This window comes from Gekko japonicus, unplaced genomic scaffold (assembly GCF_001447785.1).
Source record: "Gekko japonicus isolate JY-2015 unplaced genomic scaffold, Gekko_japonicus_V1.1 scaffold12, whole genome shotgun sequence".
NCBI classification, from domain to species: domain Eukaryota; kingdom Metazoa; phylum Chordata; class Lepidosauria; order Squamata; family Gekkonidae; genus Gekko; species Gekko japonicus.
The window spans coordinates 402,373-413,391 of NW_015161947.1; positions in this window are offsets into that span (position 1 = coordinate 402,373).

Genomic DNA, 11,019 nt, shown 5'->3' on the forward strand with positions numbered 1-11,019 from the left:
CAACGCTGCGAGCTCCCAAAATTTCCAAACCCATAAATCAAAACATCTGCAGTTATGAGACTGTCTTCAGCCATATTTGCAGACATCTATAGGGAGCTCACAGTGCTATGAATGCTGTCAGCTTTCTTTTTCGATTAACATCTGGCTCTGGCACACTAGCAAATTGAATGCTAATAAAATGGATGTATGGGCATTTATGTTCGAGGAGCGCTGCTTCATCCCTTCCTGAGTTCTCTCTCAAAAAATACAAGTTAAAAGTATTCTTTTACATTAGTATTACGGTTTTGTTACTCTTGTTTTTATTGTCACTTTTTGTAGCCATATGGTTTAAGGCATTTTAATATATATTTTAAAATCCTTTCTGTTTCCCAGATTGTGAATAGGCTGACATTTTCCTGTAGTATTTTGGTTTTGTTTGTTTTGCAAACTGAGCTGTCCTTTGTACTGAACTGTCAATGGGGCTTGTAATGGTTTTATCCTTTCCTCTGTTTGGGGTTCTAGTGGATATCATTGCAGATGAATTAACCTAAAGTGAATGTTTCCATGCAATTCTTACCCTTTTCTTTTGTAAGGTATCAGCATGTTTTAGGTACAGAAAGTTTTAACTGGATCAGCACGGCCTGGTCAATTGGCTCTGTGTGGCTCTTCCTGTCCACAAACAGAAATGCACCTTTCCCCTCTCTTCAGCTGAAGTTTCTCCTCCTTTAATAGATATTTAACAAAGCTGTCCCAGGGCTATCTCTGAACAACTAATGCCCAGTGATAAAAACGTTAGTCATCCATTCTGCACCGTTAACCTAGCAAAGGCTTGGTCAGCCAAGATTTGCAGCAGTGCTATTACAAATAACAGTTTGGACGCTTGGTATGAGATCCTGAGGGAACAGTCCCAGCAAGCGGTGATAAAGATGTCCTAAGTTGTGAAAGGAAGAATGACAGTGAAGGCACTTGAAAAATCAGATCACAAAAAAGAAAACAGGTGACAGAAAGGCAGTAGAAATACAATAGAAATACGCTCCCACTTGGACTTCAAGTAGTTCATAAGTTCAGCATGGTATGAGCCAAGTCACTGAATGTGAGTTCTTTTGCATCCCTAGTTGATATGTAATTCTTGCTGCCCCCCCTGCCACTCACTGACTTGGTTGACCTTGTTGTCCCCTCTTCCTCTGGCTGGGAAACCAGGTGCCTTCAAGTCAGGGGGATGGAAGTGATGCAGTCTCCAAGGGATCCCAATGGAAGATGCTTGGTTCTCAGCTGTAAGAGGAGGTGGCAGTAGCAACTGGACAGGTGAGCAAGTAGGGAGGAGGATTCAGCATTTCATTTGTTGGCATGTTTGAGACTGACATTGGCATAGAAAGAGAACTGTTGGGGTATTCAAATTCCAGCTTCAGTCCTCAGCATCTCCAGATGTCCAATGTCAAGCCTATAGTTAATTCCTTTCCAGGTCGTAATAGAAGCATACTTTTGTCAACTATGCTGGCAGGGGATAACCAAAAGCTGACTAGGATGGTTGCCAAATTTGGTTGGTTGGCATACCAAACTAGGAAAGAAATAAAGTACAGATAGGCCTAAATCTAATTTCTGATCTTAATATTGATTTTATCATGTCTGTATTTTAACACTTTTAGATTCTTATTTATAATTTTAGATGCCATAATATTTTATAATTTAATTGCTCCCTTATCTGTACTTATCTGTCTTCTATTATACTGGTCTATGACCGTAATAAAGGCTTGTTGTTGTTATATGTCTACATATAAAATCATTTTGTTGTCTTTCCACAACAGCTCAACAGCAATGTAGTTTTACTCAGACAGAGAAAACACATTGGATCATGAATTACTTTAATGAACCAATCCAGTGTACCTGGACTAATTACTCAGCATATCTTAGTACACACTTTGATTAATCATATCTTTTCCATGAATGACCGACTTAGGTTACAGACCTACTTAGGTTACAGACCAGTCTTGCTCCTTATGGCAAGCAATCAACAATAAAATGACTACAGATATTGATATGGAATGGTAGTATTAGATAAATGCTCAAGGATACACTGATGAACTCCTCAAACCAGCTACTCCATAATGAATATACTAGGGCTTTCTAGAGAAGTAATCTGGCATTTGTATTTTTCTTCCTGTGTATTAGTCCGCAATGTAGTTGGGCAGTTCTACAGGCAATCAAGGAGAGCTCTAAGGACCTTGCTGTACATATTCGCAATACCAAATAGCAAATTAAGGATTTTATGTAAAAATATGAAAAATTTATTTCTCAGTTGTTCACAATCTAGCCCTGGAGAAAAGCATGAGAGTTCAGTACTAGATATAAGTGTTCTAAATTAAACTGGCACTTTGTTTGAATCCTCAAATTTGCTATTTTGCTTAATCGCTTTAGGGTATAATTTGAATGGTGCTTTGGCATGCAAAGGGACAATGTAGGGTCAGTGCAAGTCCCTAATGTCCGTGAGAAGGAAGGTTATATGCAAAGATTTTGGCAAGGAGTTGATGGCTTGAGCAGAGGATTAGTACTATCTGAAAATCTGGATTCTCCTTTCAATTTTTGCTGCTGGAATGGTCTTTCATCTTGAGCTCACTTTAACTTCACTTCCCCCTATCTGTAAAAATGTGAGTAATGATGTTGTTGATTCATGAGGCAAGTAATTAAATACTTTCATTTTTTAGGATGAAAAAGGGTATGCAAATGTCATATTTTGTGAGAAATACTGATATGAACTAAAAGGTAATTTAAAAGGCAGTTGAATTAAATCTGGTTTCTTTGTAGCTGGCCATGTCTGTCTGAAATTGTGTTTGTCAAGTGAAGATTTATTATTATTTTTTGCTGCAAATGGTCAAGCATGGATGACATTATGCTTGGATTATTAGGAGGTTCTGTTTTACTTGGAGTGTTTGTCTGCAAAGGTTCTTCCAGAAGAAAATATGGTAATATATGTGGAGTTGCTTCAACCCCAAAATGTATGAATTTGACATGGTCTTCAGTTCAAATGTGGAGGATTGTGAAGCCTGAACCTTATATAGTTGGAAGTTGCATCAATTCAACATTCATGTCACACATGCAAGAAGGAACGTTCTTTCCCCCGTTTAATGTGTGGCTAGAAGAAGAACTGCCAACCTAGCAGTTCGAAAGCAAGAAATTGCAAGTAGATAAATAGGTACCACTTCGATGGGAAGGTAACAGCGTTCCGTGCGCCTTGGTGTTTAGTCATGCCGGCCACATGACCAGGGAAACGTCTTCGGACAGTGCTGGCTCTTCGGCTTTGAAACGGAGATGAGCACCGCAACCCTAGAGTCGGACTCGACTGGCTTTCGAGCAAGGGAACCTTTACCTTTACCTTTACCTTTAGAAGAGTTCACAAAAAACTTACCATCTACTTATTTCATCTGCTTCACATTTTTGTAAAGTATGAATGCAACAGAAAGGTATTGGAAACCACGAGTGTCATATAAGTTCATTTGCCTGAGAGCCAAGATGTACTGTACTCTTGTTTGAGAGTAATACCCACATTTGTTCCTATGTTATTTACATATTTTACCCCACTTTTGTCTTTGGGGCAGGGCAAAGAGACTTACAAAATACAAATATAAATAAACAGGAAAAATGAACAGTATAACACACCACATCCTGGGCTGGTCCTGAATCCACTGGCTCAACCACTCAGTTCCCAAAGGGATATGCCACAAACGTGCTAAGAGCCAGGGGCCAAGAGCTGCTTGCCTCCTGCCCTTTGGCTTGTTCCTGTGGTGCCACTCAGACTTAATACCCGAAACAGAAGGGGAACAGTAGCTCAGCCTAGATCTCATTCAGCAGCCATAAAGATGATCCCAACCTTCCTTCCCTGTGTAATATATGTAAGAGCTTGAAGTATTATCCGTGGAATGATCGAAAGTACTTGCAGAGAGAAATAAAAGGATATTTACAAATTACATATTTTAAACACACAGCAAAGATGGTACAAGCATGTCCTTAACATAAAGGACAAATGCCACATGTACTACAGATCCACTTGTCAGGGAGTTGGGATTAGCAGCAGCTCTCTGTTGAGTGTCAACTTGATGGCCAGCCTGGGTTTGCTGCTATGGAACTATGCCCTTGTCTCAAATCCGGAAGCTGCAGCTGGTGCAAAATGCGGCAGCCAGGCTGCTGATGGGGCTCTCTACATGAGATCACATCCAACCTGTGCTGAAGGCATTGCACTGGCTGCCAGTAGCATACCAGATTCATTTCAAGGTGCTGTTTTTGACCTTTAAAGCCCTATATGGTTGGGGGCCTTCCTACCTGAGGGACCGCCTTTCCCCATATGTGCCCCAGAGAGCACTGAGGTCAGGGTCGCAAAATCGCCTGACTCTCCCTGGCCCCAAAGACACCAGACTGGCCATGACAAGGGCCAGGGCTTTTTCGGTGGCGGCTCCACACTGGTGGAATGAGCTCCCGGAGGATATCAGGGCCCTGCGGGACCTTTTTCAGTTCCACAGGGCCAGTAAAATGGAGCTCTTCCACCAGGCCTTCGATTAGGAGCCGCCACTGATGAATATACCATTGTAAGTCGAACATGCCACGGCCCTGTTATAACGTTGGATGGACTTTTCTTACTGGATCATGCATAGGAAACCGCCGCCATCTGTTTGCACTGTTTGTACTGGCACTTTATGCAATTATCTATTATGAATTTTATGGTATTTATTGATTTTATTGTATTAACTTATGTAAGCCGCCTTGAGCCAGTTTTTACCAGCAAGGTGGGGTATAAATGGGAAATAAATAAATAAATAAATAAATAAATAAAGTGGCCTACAAGAAAAAAGTTCTGCACGAGGGGACTGTTTGGTGCAATTGCAGCAAAATACACTTGTATCATTTGCCCAGAGGATCATTTAACTAAGTTATGCCTTTTCCCCTCTCTACACAATGATTAGCTCCACATAGGAAAAGCCACTGTCAAAGTCTTAACTTCCTTCTTTCTTTGAACTTTGCCTGGGAGGTGATCATTACTACTGTATGCCAGGACTGTCAGTACTGTCCAGGCCACACCAGAGCCATAACAAAGGCCACATAACAGGTGTCCCCTTTGCACAGCACCCTTAGCATGCTGCCCATGGCATGGCGCCAGCAGTGTGACCACCAGCTTCTGGCAAGATGACACAGGCCCTCGCATGGAAGGTGATCCTGCTGCTCCGGTTTGAGCGTTATGAATGGCCACTCCTTCCTTAGTCTGGGGAAGGTAGCTGCACTGTAGGACTGCCAAGCCGCGGCGGGAGATCCGTGCGTCTTCAAAGGATCCCTGCCGCGGTGGACAGCGATACACGTTGCACCGCTGTCGCCAGGATGTGACGCTACGCATCGCTCTGGCAACGGGGCTGTTTGGAGTCCCGTTGCCAGAGCGACGCGTAGAGTCACATCCTGGCGACGGCGGTGCAACGCATATCGCTGTCCCCTGTGGCATGGATCCTGTGAAGATGCACAGATCCCCCATCGCGGCTTGGCAGCCCTATTGCAGTAAGGTGCTCATATTGCTCCCTGCTTGTCTAGGAGCTAGCACTGCAGGATCCAAGCCTCTGTATTGGGTACATTCTTGAGTGGAAGCACTTATTAATGTTCAATTCTATTCTTGGCTCTGATGCCATACCTCCTGTCTGCTTTGTTGTTTTCCCCTGGATTCTTGTTCATTTTTTGAAATTCCATTTCATGTTAAGCAGGTTGGCCTGGCCACATAAACTTTCTGCATGTCACCTTCAGGATGTGCAGTGAGTGAAGAGGTCCTTGCCAGACAGCTAAAGACATGCTGTGAGTGGCTGTTGCATTAATCCTCTGCAGCTTGTCAAAAAATGTTTAGCAATGTATTTCTCTCTTTGCTTCTTTCCTGGAACTGCGTAGTGACTGCTGTGAGGTTGTCCATGACAGCTGTGATTTAAAATCAAACTACTTCAATATGAATGCAAAAGAAGAAAAAAGTTTTAGAATACTAAGCACCAAATGGGAAACTAAAATATTCTCTTTATAGCTATATTGCTGCACCATATGACACAGTTTGTGCCGTAGAAGTGAATAGCTGCAATGTATGGTGCCACTGAGTGGGACTTTGGGTAGGGGCTGTGGCTCAGTGGTAGAGCATCTGCTTGGCACACAGAAGATCCCAGGTTCATCTCTCTCATGTACACTTCCCCCCTGCCTTTTTCCAGGCACATTCTGGGCTTGGGGTGTTCAGAATCTGCTGCACCATGAAAGGAGAAAGTCACAGAGCCTCCTGGCTTTCCAGGTGGGTTACTTCTTCCCAAGCACCACAGCTTTGGAGTATTCTGACCCTGCAATCCTAAGGAAAACAGGAGAAAACCATTGCATGGCAAGTCAGAGAGATCAGTCTCCACTTAATTACTTTGTCCTCCAGAATTTATCAGGTTATAGTAATTATGGCTATGTTGTAATAAGAAAAGTCACCCTTCATATTGGAATAGCAACCAAACAGCTTCTGGAGTGTCTGGAATGATGCAGTTGATTCTTTGCAGCAGGTGACATACACACAGCTAAGTATGAGCATTTTCTTGCTTGCCTGCCAAAGAGGTGGCTATCCATGAACTGAGGGCTTGGCAGGTGGAGTAGGTAAGGATGAGTTCACACTAAAAAATAGGAGAAACTATGTGGTAAACATATGCTGAATAATAATAGCTGTTGTCTGATTTTTTCCTAATGCATATGTACTTATTTTTATAGGCCATTATTTTTAAAAAGAAGGGAGGGGGGACGATAACACAGAAAGGCAAGCAATATAAAATATATGTATTTTGTATCTACCAAAGGGTAATGTTTTCCCATTGTTGGTCACTTGGAGTCTGCATTTTGTCAGAAGAGACTTTAAAGGCCTTTTGTTCAGAACCTACCTGGAGGACCTGATAAATCAGTCCTTGGTGGTTTGTGCCAATCTGGATTGAAAGGAAATAGCCATTCTAATTCCCAGTGGGGCAACCAGATACTATGTAGTACAAATGCAAAAACCTTCCCAAAAGTTTGGCAATAGACTTTAGTGAGTTTCCTTCCTAGCAAAACTTCCTGCCTAATCCTTACCTGCACCTCCAATATCGCTCCTCCAATTATGATCACACCTCTGATATTTTACACAGGGAAGTGATAATATTTGGGTATGGGATAGGGATGATGGTATTCGAGCTTGCAACTAACTACTTCCCTGCGACCAGTTAAGGACTGTCTCCAGGAGCCCATGAATGAAAGATGAATGCTTGGATATCTCTCTCTCTCTCTCTCTCTCTCTCTCTCTCTCTCTCTCTCTCTCTCTCTGTCTCAGAAAAAGATATAAAAGTCTCTCTCTCTCTCTCTCGCTCTCTCTCTCTCTCTCTCTCTCTCTCTCTCTCTGACTGGCAAAGAAATATGCAAATCAGTGAGTAGGCTAATAATATGTTTTTGAACCCATAACTTTTGCCAACTGACTTGTTGGTGTGGGGGTGTACAGTCTGTCAGTACTGAGGCACCAGATTAAAGGATGTCAAAAGGCTCAGGAAATTAACAATTTGATTTTCTGAAGCATTTATTATTCTAGGTGCCTTCGTGATGGGCAACTTGAATCAAATCCTAACACAAATCTCTCTCTCTCTCTTTCAAAGGGGCTTTTATTTGCCTGCCTCATTTTCATGCCTTTGTTGTGGCACTTCAGATCACTTTAGAAAAGTGTGCTCATTTAATCTGACTGCTGGTTCCATGTGCATCTTGTTGATTACAGACCTTTTTAAGATGCCATTTGTGGCTGCCTCTTTACACGCCGTGCTGTCAGCAGCTTTTTGCTCCTCTAAGCCTCTTGAACATCTTGCTTGCCAGATTATAAACCTTCCAACAGAAACAGTATGATTACTGAATGACTATGAACTTTCCCCTGGAAGTGCCAGTCATTTAGGGTTTGAAAATCAGTTGCACTAGAAAGGCAAGAGAGCACCTGCATTTTGTCATGAGAGGCCATCTGGAGACCCTGTAAAGAAATCCATTACTTTAAATAATGACTATAAATCAATAATGAACCCCGTGCCAAAGGAAGGGGGAAATCATTGCTGACATTCACGTTTTAAAAAAAGAAATCAAAAGTAACTTGATTACCGAACCCCCCTCTGTACGGGTGATTTGTTCCGTCCCCAAGTGTAAGCCGCAGATATGGTCGAATAGAAAGGCTTTGAATGGTGGCAAATGGAAGCAGTTGATTGGTTGACTTCTATGAATCATTGGGGAAGGCTGGAAATAGTTTTGCTTTGCTCAGCCAGAGTGTCCCGAGGGCGAAAATATCCTCTGTGTTGTTCATTACAAATTACGTTTTGCATTGACATTAACTCCCCCCCCCCGTTTGCATTTGAAAAGCAAGTTTCTGAAAATGTCTTTTTAACACTGGAAATCTGATTGCAGATTGTATAAATTCTGAAGGACATTCCTTTGAGAAATGGAGGTCTGCAATAGCCAGTGCTGTATGAGGGACGGAGGGAGGGGAAAGCTTATATTCCTTTCCTAAATACACGGTGAAGGAAACTTTTCCCATTTTTCCTTCTGTGTGCTGGGAAAATCTGCCCTCCTTGTCTTGTACCTGTGAAATGTACAGAAACAGGGGGGGGGGACCTCAGGTAGGGCTCATACTTCCATCTGACCCCTCAGATATTATAGAAGCACTGTTTATCTTTTAGAAATGCAAGGGGCGAAACATATTATTGGAAGTAATTCCTAAATTTGACCACTATGATAGCATGATAGTACATTTAATCACAAAAGACTCCTCCAGAAAGAAAAGATCTAGTGCCCTGAATGTATCTCCTTCAGTGGCAGAATGACCCACATGAACAAAAACTCAGCCTAACCCGTCTTCTGCATTCCACCTGCAGTGCCCTCGGACTTGGCTGAGATGTAATTGCCTGCCCCAAACACATAAGATCTGTATGTCAGAATGAAAAATCTGTGTAAATTTTGCAGGAACTTGTGAGTTGTTTTCACCATCTAATTCCTGGGTCTTTAAAGAACGGCCTGCAGTGGCAGCTTAGTAAAAAGGTAAAGGTAAAGGTTTCCCTTGCTCGAAAGCCAGTCGAATCCAACTCTAGGGTTGCAGTGCTCATCTCAATTTCCAAGCCGAAGAGCCAGCGCTGTCTGAAGACGTTTTCTGTGGTCACGTGGCCGGCATGACTAAACGCCAAGGCGCATGGAACACTGTTACCTTCCCACCAAAGCGGTACCTATTTATCTACTTGCAATTTCTTGCTTTCGAACTGTTAGGTTGGCAGGAGCTGGAACTAGAGACAGGAGCTCACTCCGTCACTCGGCACACTTGGGTCTCGAACTGCTGAACTACCGACCTTCCAGCCTGCAGTTTATCATCTTAACCACTTGAGCCACCACAGCTCCAGGCTTCAAATGAGGCCACCACCATCTCCTCCCCCCCCCCACCTAGGAGCCAGATTATTTTTATTTTTATTTAATTTTTTTTATTTAACTTTCAGCTTGCTACCCCGCTTGACCCCCCCAGGGGGTCTCTGAATGGCTACAGTTAACCATTATCCCTTACCTAGGGCCACATATATGCTGGGATGGGGACTGTCCTGACAGCACCCAGTGGAGGGACGTTCTGGATCGGCTCGTTGGTTCGTCGGCACGGCTTCTTCTGGCTTCTACCTCTTCCTGTCCGTGATCTTTTCCGGTGGTGATACAGCCGGCGTTTCTGGCGCTCGGCGCACTTCCGGTGCGGCGTTCGGCTCCCTACATTTAGGCTCCGCACGCTCTGGCGTCCTCCTGGCTCCGCCTTTTTCACCACCGTCTGGACCCTCGAAGATGTTGTCCTCCGTTGCCATTTTTCCGCCGCTCGCCGTCCGCCGCTCGCCGCCTCGCCTCGCCTCTCGTCACCACTCCACGAACCCCCCCCCGCTCCTTCCCTCCTCATTCCCCAGCCATCTTCTGAGAGTTTGTGATGCCTTATTGATTCCATGTGGTTTGCCATATAAAGATACCTGGGGAAAGAAACTTTAGGTACTTCAGCTCTTGGGTGAGGTAAGGCAGTGACAGAGCATGCCACTTTCCAAAGCTTGCTGTTCAGAGCAACTGCACCTTTCAGATGAATCCTTCCCCCAGATTATAAAACAATGGGGGAAAGCCTTAGCAGCTTAATTGCTGTGTATCAAACTGCTATTCAAGGGAACAATAAAATGTTGGCCAGCCTGGCTGTGGAGCTCCATACTTTCTTGTTGTGGGGGGGGGGGGGGGAGAAGAGGAGGGGGAGGATTATTTATACCCGGTCCTTACTCTGAGTCTTAGAACATTTTACAATCTCCTTCCCTTCCTCTCCCCACAACAGTAACCCTGTGAGGTAGGTGGGGCTGAGAGAGCTCTGAGAGAACAGCTCTGAGAGAACTTGTGACTGGCCCAAGGTCACCCAGCTGGCTTGATATGGAGGAGTGGGGAATCAAACCCAGTTCTCCAGATTAGAGTCCTGCTGCTTTTAACCACTACACCAAGCTGGCTGATGGAGAGAATCTCGGGGACAGCACCAGAAGTTCCCTGGCCAAGTATAATGTATGTGCGTTAGTGCTGACACACTTGCCAGATGAACACAGGCTGGAGTGGATTTCAGCATGAGGCATACACAAGCCATTAGTTTTTTATCTTGGAGATGGGATTTTGCTGTGGCCTGCCCTCTGAATCCCAGTGTTTCTTTCTCTCGTGGCTCACAGATTCCTGGAGGCTCTAGTGCTCACACCATTGATCCGGTTTGAATGTTACTTGCATGGACTGTAGGCTTCAGCAGATGGCGTAAAAGCCCTGAGCAACAATATGGAGAGAAAAATATTTCAGCAACAAAACAGATGCAATTTAGATTAGTAAGTAAGCTCAGCAGTAACAAGTCGTGGATACAATGCTGAAACACTTGGTGTAAATTTCTCGGTACACCTGGGCTGTGGGAAAAGGCAGGTAGCTTTAATGATATTTTGTTTTTTTCCATACAGTTGAGGAATGCAGTTTTATATATATATATATATA